Genomic DNA, 13,588 nt, shown 5'->3' on the forward strand with positions numbered 1-13,588 from the left:
ATGTGGAATCTAAAGAACAAAATAAATGAACAAACAGAACAAAAACAAACTCATAGATACAGAGAATATTTTGATGGTTGCCAGATGGGAGGGGTTGAAGGAATGAGTAAAGGGGAGGAGGGGATTTAGATGTACGAATTGGTCATTACAAAATAGTTATGGGGATGTAAAATACAGCATAAGGAATATAGTCAATAAAATGGTAATAACTTTGTATGGCGTCACTTGGGTACTAGATTTATTGAAATGATCACGTCATAAGATACATAAATGTCTAATCATTATGTTGTACATATGAAACTAATATAATATTATATGTCAACCATAACAAAAATACAAAAGTTATTTAAAAAAAGAAAAATTACGGAGCACAGTTGTTCAGCCTTTTTAAGATATTTGTGTTATTTTAGGAATGTTTGAGTGTGTGTATGTGTGTGTGTGTGTGTGTGTGAGAGAGAGAGAGAGAGAGAGAGAGAGAGAGGTCATTTGTTTGCACCTGATATTTTTTGCAGGTAAGAGTTTTATGCTCTGACTTTATAATATAATTTGGCCACACAATTTAACCAGTTACAAATAGCAAATTTCCGATTTACCTAAGACAGCTTTTCAGATCTTGATGCTTAAGCTAAAAACAATATCCAAGTGCTAGTAGCACTCTCAAAGCTCAAGGGGTAATCAAGGTTTCTTTTTTCCTCCAAATTTTCCATCCTCCAAAAAAGTAAATTACTATATGTTTCCATTTTGATAATTGGGCTGTAGCTCTGAACTGATGCATTCACTTAATGAATTAACATAGTTTCAAATATCCTCCAATTAGCTTAGGTTTGTCACATTTCAGCTTCTTTGAAAGTCCTTTCATACTGTGAATAATTTTTCTTTTTGCATTAAGCTTCCATGTTAGAATTTATCTACCATGTTGCTAGTGCAGAAGGAGAAAAGTTGAGACTCGTTTACTTTGGTAAAGATACATACTCCCATTGTATAGTCACTGGAAACCAAGTCATAACCCAAGGGAAAGAAATGTAAAAGGAGCTTGTCTAGATTACCACTTTTTAGACTAATATTTCTCCTAGCTTACATGTCACCCATTCCAATTATTCTTGATGACAGTCTACAAGGAAGGCAGGAAACAATGTCATGGTAATAAATAGTGTATACCAGCTTAATGCCTCTAATACACATTTCTTAATATGTCATATAACCAACTCTGTCCTTCCATGAGCAAGTTATCTTTCTGCGGGAAAAAAGCTTCTTTTGTTCAGGTTTTAAAATGTTTCATTTGAATAGCAAAAAAAAAAAAATGGAATTCTGATTAAACTACATTTTACAGCCTGCAGGATACCTTGGACCAGCTTGGTTTTCACTCTAGATTTCACCGTTGTCCTATCCAGCTTCTGTCTTCACCGACATGCAAGTTCTTTTCCTTCCCTGCCAGACGGACCGGCAGGTGGGAGGGGCAGGACTGTCCTTCGTTGTCCGAAGTTCTTGGATGTGAAAAAGGGGCAGCACAATCATTTAAACTTGATCCTATCTCTTTACATCTTATAAAGTTAAACAGCTAAAAGAAGTAAAATAAGAAGGCAGTGCATGTAGAATGTACAGTGCACATTGGCGGTGCGTGCCTCATTACAATTCGCCTGCTTGCTTCTTCTGTTCAATCATTTCTTTTGCTGGCAGTGGGTTTTTCTCTTGCGTTTCTGTCTTCTTCAATTTCAACTTATCGGATTTGTCCATCTCAGCCATATCGGGTTTGTCAAACATGGTTGCAGAGGAAGCGGAATGAGGCAGAGAGGAGTGAATCCGATCTGCTCAGTGGCAGTCGGTCGCGGAGTCAAAAAAAAAAAAAAAAAGCTTCTTTAATGATAAGGTAAATATAGGTGAAGATGAAGACAACAATATCGTAATCAGTTGTGGTTATGTAAGAACTATGGAAACACTAAACATGGTGCCTGGCACATGGTGGGTCCTCAACAAATGTTGATTTATTCTACATTGCAATTCGCTGTCCTCATTGTGGGAAAGAATGTAAATGACCAACCAAAAAAAAAAAAATGCTGATTCTTAAATATAAAAGTTGGAGCAAGGAGGTCATTCCAGTGCACTGAATGTGCATCCTAGCACTTAACTATGATTAATGATAGTTTATGCCACCCTGAGGAATTGAATTAGGTTTGAAATAAGACTACCAATACTTTAGCAATGCTCATATACAGGGAGAGAAACAGAGAGAGGGGAGAGAGAGACACACACACTTTTGAAAACGTATTTAAAGATTTGAATATAAATAGAAAAAAATAAAGATTTCTCCATCAATGATAGGAAGAAATAGTAGTGATAATATTACATCTATAGTAATTCCTGAATGTTTATGCTATAATATAAAACATAAATTTAAATCTTATATATACTTCGAGAAATTGTCAAGACATTCAATTTCATTCATACATCGATTCTATCAACCAATATTGATCAAGGAAAGAAAGAAGAGGCTTTGTAAAAGATGAATAAGTATTTAAAAATCATTAAAGGGGCAAGGAATGCAAAAAATAAAGATACAAATTAAATAAAATAAAGGCCAAATACATTGTGGGAAAATTAAAGTTGCATTTTATTTATCTATATGAATATAATTTGTAAATTTAGATTCTTAGATGGGTGTCATAAAATGAGCACAGTATGTTCTGGATTTCTGATATAACCATATCCATAATGAATATCAGAATACAGAAAACTAGCATGGAATAAGAAGTAAGCAATGCATACAGGTATTACACTTTCAGAACTCCTAAATTGAGAATTATTTCCACAGAGAACATGCTCCACATCTATTGGAGTTATATTGAACAGTCTAATGTCTCATTACTTCTCTGACTTCCTCAAATCCATCCCAATTATAGATTCAAAAAAAATCTTGTATGTATTTTTGCTTATGTAAAAATGACTAAAATGTTCCCCTCCTTCTAACTACTTCCTATGATTGTCCTCTGCTACATTGACTCCGGGCTTGGCATGTGACTAGGTTTGGCTAATAGGAAATAACAAACACAAGCAGCAGTTTAAAAGAATTTACACATTGAGGGTTTAAAATTCTGAGGCTGTCGTGTAAATGAACTCTAGTTAGCCCGCTAGAAAGGCCATCTGGTAGAGATGTAGGTGCCCTGTTGACAAGGTGTCTAACATTAGACATGTAGGCTAAATCACTCAGCTGCCAGTGAAATCATGACCTGATCCTATATGGATTAGTCAAGACAATCAAGAAAGAAAAATCACTCAGCTGACCCATAGAAGCATGAGCTAAATAAAACAATTGTTTACATCTGATAATCTCCTATTTTTCCAGGTAGTATGAGTACTGAATTCTGTAGGAAAATGAAATCGCACATGGACTGATGCATTATAGGTTTTTAATAACTGATACTTATTACTGTTGTTGTTATATTATTTTTGCTGAAAGAAAAAGTTAATAGCATATTCATGTCTGTTTCTCAAATTTTAGAGACGCCTGAAGATTTTACGCCTTGGTGAATCCTACATACAACATTAACTCAAAGAATTTATATGACTACACCAGATCCAAGATAAATGAGATTTAAGCTAAGGATAATGTATGAACCAAGCACTAATACCTCAATGAAAGTAAGTATACTGATTAATCTGTAATTTGGAGAAGCAAATGCATCAGAGGTTGGGAATAGTTTATGTATTCCTAAATATTGTTATGTAATTAGCAAAGCAAAATACTTGAAAGGACCCAAGAGCTTATTATGGCTTCCCTGAGCTGAAAGAGCTCATGATTCTCAATCTCATCTCTTAGGCTGCATACTACTAAGTGAGGAGTGGTTTAAAGACCTTTGGAATATTTCTCTGGAAGTAACAAGACCTCTGCTCTGCTATTGATACTTTTGTTATATTGTTTGTTCCAATTACAGTATCAGCTACTATTGCTTCATAATGAATTATCTTAATAGAAAACTAAAATTTAAATGCTAAAACAGAATGCTTGATTTTCTCTACCAAATATTTGTTTTTTTTCCTTTGTTCTCCATTTTTGCTGCACCTGGGAATGTCTAAAGGGTTAAGATATAGAAGAGGGACTGAAAATATTTCCACTGAAGAATTAACTCCAAGAGATCATTGAAAATTATAACTTTTACTTAGAAGCAATTTACAAGAGTTAGAGGGGAGTGGTGATTCTCAACACAGCCTGGTGTCTCTTACTAAGCTTGATTTCTGGAACAGTACTAAGGGTTTATGCCTGATTCTTGGGATTGGGGCACGATGTAATAAAACAGTTGGAGAAAACCAAAACAGCTATTTATCTTCCAACTCTATGGGACATCAAAGGCTTAAGGCATTCTCAGTGTTAGAATCATCTGCTTTATATGTGTCAAGAGATCCTGCATGCAACAGAAACCATGAGGTTGTCAGAAGCAAGATTAGATTGCCTTAGAGCAAAAATCAGAGGAAATAAACATCGGTATGGGTAAGTCTCATGGGCATTAGTGTTGTGACTTTTAAGGGTATTATTGGTATATCTGCTATGTTATACATTGGTGAAAATAGAAGAGCCAGAGATGAGAAAACTGGCAAATATCAAACATATGGTGGCTCTATGAGGCACAATTTCTAAAATTCCAGCACTATATCAGAAAAATCTAAAGAGAGGCAAGCTGGGGCAGAGTGGAAGTTATTAGTTTGTCACAATCAAAATAACTCCAATTTAATCTTATGGTTGTGTGACATACTAAATATCAGTTACAACTACCATCTTTTCAAAGTTCGAAAAGGTTTCCCTAATAATGTTTCCTCCATTTTTTTAAGTCATGTTGTCGTGGTCCACTAAGATCAGATTGATCAAATGGCTTCAAGAGATCACATATACATGTGTCATCTCTCCTAAAATGTTGGTTAATTTTTGCTATATCCTAAAAAAGTATTTGCTATTGAGAAAAATATGCACAGCTGGTTGTTAGTGTTATACATAAATCAAAGTGAATTTAGAGTACTGATAAAAGCTTCCAATAAACTTCTGTCTGTATCTTAATATGAGACTCACTTGAAGCCATTCATTCTAATTGCCTGCTTTCTGGATTCAAATTGGGGAAATGACTGTTTTTATACATTTACATTTTCTATCTGTGAGAAAAGGTATAGTGTTTTATATTTATGCTTCTTTGTAATTAACTCCTTATCTCCTCCAAGCCCCACCCACCCATAATTAACTTAAAGCAATGACTCTAGTGTCAGAAAGAATAATGCAACCTAGAGAAAGTATAAAACTTAAAGTTTATCCTTCAAAGTATAGCTACACCGGAAAGGGAAGAAAGATAAAATTCTTTCATATTGTATCAAATGACGTTATGAAGAAAAGTGATAGGGAATGAAGGACTGTGGTGAAATATACATTTCTCTGAAGTTTTAGAGTGTATATGTGCACCATATAATTTTATAACAAAGGTAAGCACAGAAAGGACCGATAATTTACTTCTTGTTGAAATGATTTTATCTCTACTTCAAGTTGGAGCTGAGATTTTTCATAATAAACTTGGTGGCATAGATAGTTTGGTTGAGGAAGAATTCAAGATAATCTATGCAATCTTTAGTGCCCAAATGACAAAGAAGAGATCCAGAGTTTACCATATTTTCTTGAGGCAAGTCAATGAATATAAGTGAGTTGAGAATAAATGGACTAGTTAAAATAAGGGGATGGTGCATGAGACACTGTGGAGTCTATAATTTAAAACCATTCTTGGTAGAAAATATGGCAGGACACACTTAGGAAAATACGTGGTAAGAACAAATTAGACAAGAAATGCCATCTAGCACTGACTAAACCAAACAAACTATATCAATCATAGAGTTAAGTAGAAATTGCTAGAAGAACAATCTCGTATGTGAAGAAACAGGAATATGTTCCAAACAAAAGAACAAGAAACACTCCAGAAATGAGTTTCATGAAATTCAGATGAGTGATTTACATGATAAAGGGCTCAAAATAATAGTCATAAAGATGCTCACCAAAGTCAGGTAAACAATGCATGAACAAAATAGATTTCAACAAATACATGGGAAATATAAGAAAGTAACAAATCATAGAGCAGATTCATATAATAAGTGTATTGAAAATTCAGTAGAGGAATTCAACAGATAATACCAAGTGGAAAGAAAGAATCAGAAGATAAGATATAGGGCTGTGGAAGTCATCCACTCAGAGGAGGAAGAAAAGAAGAAGAAGGAGGAGGAGAAGAGAAGAAAAAGAATGAAAAAGAGAAGATAACTTAAGGGACTTATGAGACACCATCAAATAGACCAATATTCACATTATAGGGATCCCAGAAGGAGAACGGAGAAAGAAGCAAAAAGGTTATTTAAAGAAATAATGGCTAAAATCTTCACCAGCCTGGGGAAAGAAACCAACATTCAGATCCAGGAAGCCCAGAAAGTTTCAGATAAGATGAATTCAAAGAGACCCACAGTGAGGTACATTATAATTAAACTGCCAAAAGTTAAAAATAAGAAGAGCTCTTTAAAACGACAAGAGAAAAATAACATATTACTCACAAGGGCACCCCAATAAGACTACAAGGAGATTTTTCAGCAAAACTTTGCGAGCAAGAAAGAAGTGACACAATATATTCAAAATGTTGAAAGAAAAACTGCCAGCCTAGAATATTCTGCCCAGCAAGGTTGTCCTTCAGAATTGAAAGAGAGACAAAGGGTTTTGCAGACAACCAAAAGCTGATAGAGTTCATCACCATGAGGCCAGTCGTTTAAGAAATGTTAAAGGGATTACTTCGAGATGAAACAAAAAGACATTAATTAATAACAGAAAAACATATGAAGGTATCAATCTCACTGGTAAAGGTAATTATATAGTTAAATTCAGAATTCCTCAATGTTGTAATGGTGGTGGGTAAATCACTTATAAATCTAGTATGAAGGTTAAAAGATAAAAGTATTAAAAGTATCATGCATTTTGATCAAGTGGGATTCAGTCCTAGAATACAATAATTTTTAAATGGGTAAGCAAGGTAAAAAATGTAAATTATGAGTTAAAAACAAAATGTTGAGGAGACTAAAAATTTAGAGATTTATTATACAATTGAAGTTAAGTTTTTAGCAGCATAAAATAGACTGTTATAACTCTAACATGTTTTATGCAAGCCTCATTGTACCCACAAAGCAAAACTTACAGTAAACACACTAAAAATAAAAGGAATCAAATCATACCACAACAGAAAGTCATCATATCACAAAAAGAGCAAGGAAAGAAGAAACAACAGAGATCACTTATCAAAACAGCAATAGCAAGTTCATATCTACTAATAATTACTTTAAGTGTAAATGAATTACTTTTTCCAATCAAAAGACATAGAGTGACTGAATAGATGAGTAAACAAGAGCCTACAGAGACTCTTTTCAGCATTAAGGACACAAATAGACTGAAAGTGAAGGGTTGGAAAAGGATCTCATGCAAATGGAAACCAAAAGGAAGCTATACTTGTATCGCATAAAAGAGACTTTGAAACTGTAGTAAGAAACAAAAAAAGATCATAATATAATAATAAAGAGGTCAATTCAACAAGAGGATATACTATTTATAAATATTAATGCACCTAACATAGGAGCACATTAATATATAAATCAGATAGTAAAAGAGCTAAAGGAAGGAATAAGTAGCAATACAATAGTAGTAGGGCACCTGCACTTTCATCAGAAAATAGATTAACCAAACACAAGATCAATAATAAAAATACATTGGACCTAAACTACACATTAGACCTGTTGGACTTAATGGACATTTATAGAATATTCAATTCAATAGCAAGAAAATACACATTCTTTTCAGGGGCACATGGGATATTCTTCAAGATAGATCAATCAGTGTTAGGCCACAAAACAAGTTTTAAATTGAAAAATATTGAATTTATAGAATGCAAGTTTTCTAAACAAGTTATATGAAACTAGAAATCAATTACAAGAAAAAACTAGAAATTTCACAAATATGTGGAGATTAAACAATATACTCTTTAACAACCAACAAAAATAGAGCAGAAGGAAATACTTCCAAACTCATTTTTCAAGAATAGCATTATCCTAACAGTAAAACTAGGAAAGGACACAAGAAAAGAAAATTACGGGCCAATATTCCTGATGAATATACTTACAAAAATCTCAACAAAATATTAGCAAACTAAATTCAACAGTACATTAAAAATATCATGCATTTTGATCAAGTGGGATTCAGTCCTAGAATGCAAGGATGGTTTAACATCCACAATGCAATCAATGTAATACACCACATTAACAAAATGAAGGATAAAAATAGTATGATCATCTCAATAGATGCAGAAAAATCATTTGACAAAATTCAACATCCATTCAGGATAAAAACACTCAACGAACTGTGTATAGAGGGACTGTACCTGAATATAATAAAAGCCATATAAGACAAGCCCACAGTTAACATCACACTCAACAGTGAGAAGCTAAAAGCTTTTCCTTTAAGACCAAGAATAGGACAAGGATGCCAACTCTCACCACTTTTATTCAACATGGTTCTGGAAGTCCTAGCTAGAGCAATTAGTAAGCAATAAAAAGTAATAAAGGCCTCCAAAAAAGGAAATAAAAAAAAAAAAACTTTCTATCTGCAGAAGACATGATATTATGTATAGAAAACCCTAAAGATTCCATCAAAAAACTGTTAGAACTAATAAATGAATTTGGTAAAGTTGCAGGATACAAAATCAATATACAAAAATCAGTTACATTTCTATACACTAATTACAAACTATAAGAAATAAGAATTAGGAAAACAGTCCTATTTACAGTTGCAACAAAAAGAAAAAAATACTTAACCAAGGAAGTGAAATATTTGTACTACAGAAAACTATGAAATGCCAATGATGAATTGAAGAAGACACAAATAAATGGAAAGATATTTTGTTCTCATGGATTGGAAGAATTAATATTGTTAAAATGTTATACTACCCAAAACAATCTACAGATTCAATGCAATCCCTCTTAAAATTCCAATGACATTTTTTACAGAAATAGACAATCTTAAAATTTGCATAAAGACCCTGAATAGCTAAAACAAACTTTAAAAAGAACAAAGCTAGAGGAATTACACTTCTTGATTTCAAACTATATTACAAAGCTATAGTAATCAAAACAATATGATATTATCATGCAAAGAGACACAGAGATCAATGTGATATAATAGAGCTCAAAAATAAACCTACACATATATGATTAATTAATTTATGACAATGGAGCCAAGAGTATAAAATGGAGATAAGATAGTCTCTTCAATAAATGTTATTGGGAAAACTGGATAGCCACATCCAAAGAATAAAACTATACCCCTATCTTATAACATAGATAATAATCAACTCAAAATGGATTAAAATTTTAAACATTAAACCTGAAACCATAAACCACTTAAAAGAAAATAAGTTCCTTGATATTGGTCTTGATGATGATTGTTTTAGATTTGACACAAAAATCAAAGACAACGAAAGAAAAAATAAACAAGTGGTACTATATCAAACTAAAAAGCTTCTGCATAGCAAAGGAAACCACCACAAAATGAAAAGCTAACATATAGAATGGGAGGAAATAGCTCCAAATCCTGATAACGTGTTAATATCCAAAATATATAAAGAACTCATAAATTCAATTAAAATATTGGCAGAGAAACTGAATAGACTTGTTTTTCCTAAAGAAAACATACAAATGGCCTATGGATCTTTAACATCACTAATCGTCAGAGAAATGCAAATCAAAATCACAATGAGGTATTACTTCATACCTGTTAGCATGGCTATCATCAAAAAGACAAGAGTTAACAAATGTTGGCAAGGATGTGGCAAAAAGGGAAACTTTGTGCACTTTTGGGGGAATGTAAAGTGGTGCAACCACTATGGAAAATAGTATGGAGGTTCCTCAAAAAATTAAAAATATAACTATTATATCCATATGATCTAGCAATTTCACTCTGGGTTTATATCTGAAGGAAATAAAAACACTATCTCAAAGAAATAGCTGCACTCCCACATTCATTGCAGCATTATTTACTGTAATCAAGACATAAAAACAACGTAACAACCTAAAATACCCTGAAAGCTTAATGGATAAAGAAGAAGTGTTATAAAATATAATATATATCATGTATATTATATATATCATGCACACACGCACATAAGAAAATATTATTCAGCCATGAGAAAAAAGGAAATTCTATCATTTGCAAGAACATCAATGGACGTTGAGGGCATTATTAGTGAGATAAGTCAGACAGAATAAGACAAATACTTCAAGATCTGGCTTATATATGACATTTAAAAAAATATCTAGAGGCGGGGATTGAGGGTGAGCAAAATGGGTGAAATTGATCGAAAGGCACAAAGTTCCATCTTTAAAATAAATAAGTCATGGAGATGTAATGTACAGCATGATGACTGAATTTTTTGATGAACACTTGGAAGCCCAGGAAAAATATGCAGTTGGGTTGTGCAAGGCTTGTGAACTGTTACTAGCCTCATATGACCTTTAAGAATTTGTAAAAAAAAATTAGTTGTTCTGTTATTATCTGTTTTGATGGTTGTCACATCTCCTCCAACATTCTACTGAAAAATTTTTAAGAAGTGTCTTGTTTATCCTTGGAGAGGTTTGTTATACCTTGGCATTCAGTTTACCTGGTTCTTACAACCTCAGATCTCTCACAGGCTCAAAATTATGATTGTGTACATTAGTTGGCTTTTCTTGTTGGTAGGGTAGGAGTAGTGATCTCTTGTACTTTTCTTCATCCTAACTAGAATTAAAACCTTGAATCAAATTTAAAGGTACATAGTATGTCCTCTTTGTAGGTGATAAATCTATAATTGAGAAATACTGAATGACTTGACTAAGATCACATGGCTGGAAGGTGGTAGAATATTGAATAGATAAGTTTCCAAAGTTCATGGTTGACAATATCTGTGGGAATACTGAAATGTGAATGACTATAAATTTATAGAATTTTAGGCTTCAAAGCAATTGATAAAGTAAACCATAATTAGCAGTGATTTATAGCATTTAATGTAAAACTCACTGTATTTATTAACAATAATAGTAACAATTAAGTATTTTCATCACTACTAAACAAAGTAAGAAATTTAGGCTCAAAATGTTTAAATATACTCTTCATAAATATATACCAAATTTATAATGTTACTGAGTTTCAATGTATCTTTTTTGACCTCCAACCACATGAGCTTGAAATTAGGAGAAATTTTATATACACATACATGGTATTAATTGACGCTTTCTATTCTTGAAGTTCCCACATCATTCCTGAAGTTCCCACATCATTCCTGGACTCTAGACAAAGAGACCCAAAACATTACCATCTCTGCTTATACTTTTTTTTATGGAGTAAAATTCTACCTTCCTACATTTCTGGCACAATTCTGCTACAATCTCCTTATGGCACATTAACTTGGACTTGATATTCCTAAATTAAATCGGCTCTTTAAAATTATTTATTCTCTTGTCAAATGTGTTGGCAATGCAGTATATTGAAACAACCACAAGAATAGCTGTCAGAGATAATATTGATTCAAGACCTTCCTAATTGTACAGTCTTGTACAGTCTGACATTTATTTTTAATATCTTTTACACATTTAATAACAAGATAAACTACTTGATAGGATTGCTATTATTGTTAGATGAGCTTTATAAAGTAAACCATTCTATATTAATGCTAATGAATCAATATCTTTGTCTTTGTTTTACCATCTATAATGATAGTCAGAGTTGAAATTGCTGAGGTTAAAAGAGTAGTTTAATTAATGTTGTCTTTGTAATCTCTAAATACCAATAAGCCTAGAAAGAGTTCTGTATGTGTTTGTGATTAAAACATTTTATTTCTATTTAACATGGCATTTGTCTTTTTTTATTTCTGTTCCTTTTTCTTTCTTGAAATATTCTAAATATTTTAGAATTTTGTATTCTCCCTATTTATCTTTCTTAGAAGAGAATGAGATTGAGATTAGGTTAAAATGCAGTGACTGTTAATGAGATAGGTATTTGCAAATGAAAATGTATACAAGTGAAAGGGTGACAAACACACTACTTTGGCATGTGGATTATTTTGAGCCGAAGTGAATCAAGACCCAGGGGACTCCGAGAAAGTATTTTTTAGCTCCTTCTTAGCTGCCTATAAATTAGAAAGAGGGCCTATACCGAGAAGAAAGCTATTACCAGAGATAACATTTTTATCTGAGAGACTTACCTGCATGGCAGGGCAAACATTTATTTACCAAAAATTTGCTCTTTCCACCTTCTTATGAACTGCCTTCCTCCCCCTTTAAATTCCCAAACCCTTATCCCTCTTTTTTTAGCTCTGAACAGTATATATGTCTTAATTGCCTGCCTGGCTTAGAGTCTCATATCTCTGTGGGGCTCCCATATGTACATAATTAATATTTTTTTCTCCTATTAATGTCTTTTTATTACAGGAGGGGTCTCAGCTAAGAAGTTTGAAAGGTAGAGTTTAAAATATTTTTTCTTCCCTACACGAGTTCCTTTCAAGAAAGTCTAATTATTCGAAATTAAAGGAAGAGTCCTCAGACTTGATGTTAATAAATAAATAAGAAAACCTCTAGCCAGTCACAAAATGCCCCCAGAGCTTTCTTTTAACCTATTATATTCATGCTAGTATAAAAATATTCTCATACATTCATGGTTTCTGATCACAAAATAAAAGAGAGATACAGCGAAATAACGGAATTAAACTGATTCAGAATTAATTTAGTTTGGGTCTTGAAGATGATCATCACACTGTTTCTGGACACTCCATTGTGTGAGAAGATGCAAGGTTTTTGGTTGCAAAGTATGCCTAACATCTGGATAGCTCGTCCAAGCTATTAACAGTTTGTCAAGGAAAAGTGATTGGTCTTAGTGAGAACACTCCTATAACCTATGCATTAGGTAAGAGTAGAATTTAAATAATAGTTAAAAAGTTATAGGAAGGTAAGAAATTATAACTTTGGTTTATTTTTAAGTTATTTGTTTGCATGTATAAAAAGTGCTCTGCAGAGAGATCCTTTGAGAGATGTTGATGTTTGCAGTATAAAAGAGTGATTAAACAAGGCAGGTAAATGAGGCATATTTAATCTCCAGTAAAATCTCTGAGTAATCCTGAAAGAAAAAAATGTTAAATTATTTTAATCCATATTTCAAAACTGACATTAAAACGTTACACAATTTCTAAATGTTATGCATATTAATATCAAATGGATACATTTTTTCAATTTAAGTTAATAGTCTGTATGCTTTTAAAATAGGATAACAAAAAATCAAGGTCTAATTCCTCTCAGTTTACCTTTCTAAGGTTGAATCTGAATATTATTACACACTTTAACCAAGTCTTTGCTATTCACCTGAAGACAGCATAATCTAGATAAAGGAAGAAGAAATGAATAGTCTTAACTATGTTGTTTACAAATCTACAATGTAGAAGTGTCATATTTGTTCATCTTTCCTGCACTGAGAAGGTAATTCTTATCCTGTATGTCTTCCCACAGCTTACTGGGGCATCAG

At 32.7% G+C, this 13,588-nt stretch overlaps 1 pseudogene; it reads right to left on the reverse strand.

The window, feature by feature from the left end:
• Positions 1 to 1,574: 1,574 nt before the first annotated feature.
• LOC111736483 lies at positions 1,575 to 1,794 on the reverse strand (annotated as a pseudogene).
• Between the last annotated feature and the right edge of the window lie 11,794 nt (positions 1,795 to 13,588).

The sequence above is a fragment of the Pteropus vampyrus genome, unplaced genomic scaffold (genome assembly GCF_000151845.1).
Source record: "Pteropus vampyrus isolate Shadow unplaced genomic scaffold, Pvam_2.0 Scaffold20, whole genome shotgun sequence".
Taxonomy (NCBI): Eukaryota; Metazoa; Chordata; class Mammalia; order Chiroptera; family Pteropodidae; genus Pteropus; species Pteropus vampyrus.